Source organism: Belonocnema kinseyi, chromosome 2, assembly GCF_010883055.1.
Source record: "Belonocnema kinseyi isolate 2016_QV_RU_SX_M_011 chromosome 2, B_treatae_v1, whole genome shotgun sequence".
Taxonomy (NCBI): Eukaryota; Metazoa; Arthropoda; class Insecta; order Hymenoptera; family Cynipidae; genus Belonocnema; species Belonocnema kinseyi.
Genome location: NC_046658.1, coordinates 77,954,427 through 77,960,974, shown reverse-complemented (window position 1 = coordinate 77,960,974; position 6,548 = coordinate 77,954,427).

Below are 6,548 nucleotides of genomic sequence, written 5' to 3'. Positions count from 1 at the left end.
AGTGAAATTTCGTACATACTATTCGCCCAGACAGAACAATTATATATAGTTTATATATAGTGTGATGTTTTATGTATATTATTCAATTGTTTAATACAAAAAATGTATAAAACAAATAAATATTCTATATAAAACTTCACACTATATATAAACTATGTATAATATTTCTGTCTGGGCGAGGTCTTGATGTCATTAAGATACGTTTCAAATGTGAATAAACTCTTTAAATTCGAATCAGTGAAAATTTACGACAAAAGTGGCGATTTAATGCAGCTTCAGTATACTGTAATGACAGTAAAATATAACTAGAGTTTCAGTGAAGTTTACTAAAACTTCAGTAAGTTTTATTTGTGTATGTTTTATTCTTTAGTTAATTTTTATACTAGGTAAGCGTTGAAAAAATACTAGAAATACATTCCTGATTCCCAGTAAAATTGTATAACGAGTCAAGGAAATCATTGCAGTAGTTAATCCCGGAAACCGTAATTATTTTGTTCAACTAGTATTCAAGTAAACGATCGCTGAAATTCAAGTCAATTTCGCTGATTGAGGCAGTCAGAAGCGCTTCACTAAATTCAGTAAGGATTTTTTGCTCATTAAAATATAGACAGCATGTGGTCATATAAAAGATATTCAATTATCAAGAAACCCTGACAGCTGATTTTGGAAATATATGTACAAATTTCATTTTCTATTTAATCCTTAGGATCAACGGTCATAATAATTTGAGTATAATATTGGCCAAATAAGGGAACGGTGGACGGATTTAAAGGTGCTTTGTCCTCGTACGTTTTTCGCATCATTCCTACATGACAATTTTTTTACAGTGTTTCATTGATGAAAATTTGATATTTAAACCTGGAGATACGTTTTGAGACCCCTGAATTCGAAAATTAAGTTTTCACAATGGCGTCTGTCTGTCTGTCCGTCCGGCCGTCCGTCCGTAAACATAATAAATCTCGAAAAAACTGAACGGATCAAATCGAGCTTTGGTTCACTTTTTTTATGTCCTAAAAGAAAGGACCAGCTTGCTAAACAGCCATTTTGGATACAAATTCAAAAATCAAAGCATTTTCAAAATTTGTAGGAGCTTTTTTATATAAAAAATTTGTATGTAAGGCTATTTATAGTAATCAGAATACCAAACAATTTATCCTAATGACTTGTTTCAATGAAAAGAAATTTCTCGCAGTCAAAGCATTTATAAGATTTAAAACATCAATCGAAAATGAAAATATAGAGCCAAAGAATGCACAATATCAAAAAATAGAAAATTTACATTTTTATTGCACAAAGAATAATGAAAAATGGAAATTTCCATTTTGTAGTCAAACTATGCAGGATACGAAAAATGTGAAAAAACAAAAATTATGATCACAGAAAAGATCTACAAATTATTTGTTAATCACTACTCATAAGAAGCGTAGCTTTTGTTTTTTTTTCGTGAAAAATAACATTGAAAAAAAATTGTGGAAAATGACACAAGTTAGGAAAGAAATGATTTAATAAAAATTTTTTAACCGAAAAAGATCTAGAAATTTGTCATGAATCACTTTTTGATGGGAAACGTAGTTTTGGTTTTAATGATGAAAATGGCATTAAGAATAAAAATAAAAAACTTGATGAAAAATGACAAAAGATACAAAACAAATTTATAGAAAAATGTTGTTCGCCCAAAACAGAGATACAAATTTATAATAATTTATTACATTCTCGTCATTTATGATTGAGAAAGTATTAGCATTATCCGAAATTTGACAACACAACAATCATATTTGAAACGAAAGGACGCAAAATACGAAAAAAAGTTTAAAAAAGAAATGATAGCTTTTGAAAAATCTTACAAAATTTCTTTTAAAGATTTTTCAATAGGACTTATTTTTTTTATTTATCGTAAGTGATATGCAGAAAATCGCAAATTCCAATATCACGCCAAAAGACGCGAGATACGTAAAAAATCTAAAAGAAGATTTGTGGGTTATTTTGCTTTATTCATCAAAAATAATAAGAAAACCATAATCCTATTCTTAGCATAACAACGCTTGCGCAACTTATCTATCACTATACTTAATTAAGTAGAAAATCCAGAATATATAGACGCATATAAATGCTGCGATCAAAAAGATATCTTTTTGATAAAGTTTCATTGAAGCATTCCAAATTCCAAGAATAAATATCCGAGATTTAAGTGCGAGGTAACCTATTTTCGAGCATCACCAAATTGACCAAAATATAGATATGTGTATCAACGTCTCTATGCAAACCAAATCAGGGGTTTTTTATTCATTAATATTCTTCTGGTTTTTATATATAATTTATATTAATGAAACGGTGAAAAAAATTATTCAACATTGCCACCAATGGTCATGCAGGAATTGTGTAAAAAAGGTATGTGTTTTCGTTTGGTTTTCCCTAAGTGGCACGTTTTCATTTGGACCCTTCGATTTATTTAATGTTGTATTCAAATTATTATATCCATTACCTAGAAAAACCCCAATCTTTAAAAAACGCCGATTCGGTATTGTTTTGAGTTGGAACAAAAATGAGATAGAGAAGAATGAGAATCCAGCTATGTTGATGTTACAGTGTAACACTTGAAAGTATTGTGTAGTGATTTTTTGTTTTAAATACAACCTGTTTCAGAAACAGATTTTTCCGTACTAGATTTCTTCACTTTTCTAATCAGGGTCCACACTAAATGATTTCCCTGTAGAACATTTGCTTGACATGGTAAGAGGGAGTGGGCATGGCAGCTAAGAGATTTCATTCCCAAAGTGTTTTTCTTTTAATGAGACACTTTCCGGAGTTAAGAAATACGAGATGGTGGAATATATGCCGTAGGTAAGATGTAGATTGTAGAGTGTAGACCCACTAGACAATCTCGAAGCTCTAGAGTTCCCATTACTTGTGTCCACAATGTGCTTCACCTGAATGCCCGCCATGCCCGCACCTCTTCTTCTCTTTTCTTTTTTTGCCGAAGCATGAGAGGGAAGCAGCCAGAGTCTACCATAGAGGCATACAATCATACATTACCATTTACTTTACCTTACCTTACTTTACGCAGTCTCGCGCCTCGAGAGTCGAGCCACTTGTCCTGGAATTCCCGGGGACAAGTAGACAAGTGGAGGTCGAGTATACCTTTCCGCGTTTGAGAGCTAGACCCTCATTGTCAGTTCTCCTCGTTTGATTTCCTCGCCTGTGTCTATAGAGCAGAAGAGCTCTGCGTTAATCGTTAAGCACACAGAAGAATCAAATGTCATGACAAATAAAACCTAATGAATGAGGTCAGCACCTGATGCTTGTGCAATAACTTCAATGGATCAATGAATATCGATAAAAAGATGTAAAGACGAAGAAACCTTTGAAATTTTTTTCGAATCTACATTTCTTTATGTGTAACATTATTTTTAATGTCTACCTGTCAGCCAATTTAAATTAATGAATAGGATCAGCAACGTCTGTTCTTCTTACGAAAATTTAGAACAAGGATAATACAAACGCGTCAAGATCACTTTCTTTCTGAGGAATTATATTTCAGTATTATTCTATGGGGGAAAAGTGTGTTTTATGCTATTCCACCGGATACTTTCTGTAAATGTTATGTAACAAAAAGGTCACAATCATACGTCATATTGTTAAAATCATGCAGCATAACAATTACAGAACGCAAAGATCCACTGTTTTGTAACGGAATTATTAAAAGGAGACGTAACAGTTCTGGAATTCTGTAGTGTAACTGATATACCACAGAGTGATAGGAATTCTACGTCATTAGAATGTCACACGTGTTACAGAAATTAAACATAAAAGTAAAACTGTTCTGTAACGCAGTTTCTATAAAGATACGTAACAGTTGTCAAATTTCGTAATGTACCTGGTATATCACAGAGTGATATAACTGTTATTTCACTAGAATACCACGCGTCTTACAGGAACGAAATATAAATGGCACACTGTTCTATAGCGCTGTTACTATAAGCACACTTAACAGTTCTGGTATTTTGTAATGTAACTGGTATATCACATAGTAACGTAACAATTACGTAACAAAATTGTCACACGTGTTACAGAAATGAAATATAAAGGGCACACTGTTTTGTAACGACCTTAGACCATTGTTTTGCCTACACAAAGTGGGAAAAGAAAAACTAGTTTGGTCCAAAATAACGTAAAGCCCACAAATATGGACCGATTTGGAAAAAAAATGTGAAAAAAGCTCATAAGACTTTTTAAAGTGTTATCAAGGCAGATTTTTATAGTAGGCTGAACAATTTTGTTATGAATGAGTAAATATGACGAAAGAAACGGCCATTTTTTCTATTTGACGTTCCCAGTGTACGTCAATACCATGAAAATTGTAGAAATCGTCTAATGTTCATCGAGTAACATTAGTTAAAGATATTTCAATATCATATAATAATGAAAAAGATGTATAAAAAAATTATTTGCTGAAAATTTTTTGTGACTATTTTCAATAATTTTACAGTTTTACAGCTTTAAGCTGCACCTCGCCCTTTGGGTTCACATGTTATATCTGATCGCCATGTACATTACGGTGGCTTAAAAAGGCTTTTTTTAAGAAGGCAACGATCTCCCCAATTTCATTCCAAATCCGAAAAAAGAAATTCCCTAATTTTTTTTCTCTTTGATTTTAACATGTGTCGGTGTTGACTTGAAGTTTCCCATGTAAAATGCATGGGGGAAACTCACTTTTTTGAGTTTTTGGAATAATTTTTTAGGGTTAAATAAATGTGACGGGAAAAATGTAGGCCTATTGAGAATTATTCAACGAACAATTTCTTATGTCAGACATATGGCTTTGACACCATTAACACACCCCCACGAGTACCTGAAAACTACCCTTAAAACTAAAAATGTCAATTTTTCATTAAATCGACCTTTTGAGCATTGTATTCTGGTCCTTTTTTCACTTTAAATGATTAATATTGGTCTAGTGGAATATTTCTTATCATTGGTTAATTAGCTTTTAATTATTTAAACAAATGGAATTTGTTTACATAATTTTTTTCGACAAAATAATTTCGTTTTGAATTTTTTTTTAATGAAAAATTATTACTGTGGGTCTAGTGGAATATTTATCAGTATTTATTAATTACTCATTAATTATTAATTCAATAATAATATTTATTTATAATATAAAGTAATATTTAGGTAATCATTTTTATTAAAAAAAAAATGAATAAGTAAAAAATTAATTAACACATGATAATAAATATTTCACTAGGCTAATATTAATAATTTTAAGTAAAAAATACGAGAATACAGTGTTCAAAAGGTCGATTTCATGAAAAATTGACATTTTTTGTTTTAAGGGTAGTTTTAGGTACTCGTGGGGGTGAGTTAGTGATGTCAAACCCATATGTCAGATAGATGAAATTCTTCGTTAGATAATTCTTTACAGGCCTCTACACTTTCTTGTCACATTTTTTCAAGCTCTAAAATATTATTCTAAAAACTCAAAAGTAATTTTTCCTTATGCATTTTACATGGGAAACTTCAAGCCAAAACCGGCACCTGATAGAATAAAAAAATAAAAAATTGGGGAATTTTTTGTTTGATTGGGAATAAAATGGGGGGGGGGGCATCGTTGCCCTCTCGCATGCAAAAAAAATCGCCATGCATTTTTGAACCACCCTAATGTACATCCTTCTTACGAAGTCAATCAAGATTTATTATTATTATATTCCCAAAATGTGGATAAGAATAATGTAATAATAAAGAAACTTCTTCTTGATATTATTATTGCTAATGCCATAAATAATTTTAATAAACAAATTAATTAATCAGGAATCTTTCCACAGAAAAAATCTGTTTTTTCAATGTGACTTTTTTTCAATGCCATTCCTTAACTAGTTGATAATTTTATGATGTTCTTAAACAAAATTTGACAAACAAATGAATAGATGAGGTAATTTTCGAATGAAAAATTCGTTATTTTGATGACAACTTTTGCAATTAGGAACTTCATGATAATTTCAGAAAAAATTAATAATTTAATAATCAATTTTATGATTCATAATTAGTTGATGACTTTTATGAACTTTTTGAACGAATTTAACAAACAAATGCATTATTACAATTTTTCTGTCGAAAAATGCCTGATTATTGAATTTATTTATAATACTAACAATAATAATCTGAGGCAGAAATTTCTTCATCATTATATTGTTTATATCCAAATTTCTAGCAGTATAACTTGAAAAATGTAAAATTGTGAGAAATTGTAAAAAAAACATTTTTTAGACAAATAATTTGTTTAAAAACATTTTTTTGTTCCTGAATAATATTTCAATAACCTTAACTAATGTTACTTTATGAAAGTTAGGTGATTTAAACCGTTTCCATGTTATTGCCAAACACCGGGAACGTGAAATAATAAATGAAATTTTTTCGTCATCATTATTTATTTATAAACAAAATTGAAACTCTAATTTAAAAATCAAGCCTGACAATTTTCTCATAAATCTTATGAGCTTTTTTTAAATTTTATGTTGTCCAAAATTATGTGGTATAATTAATTATACATA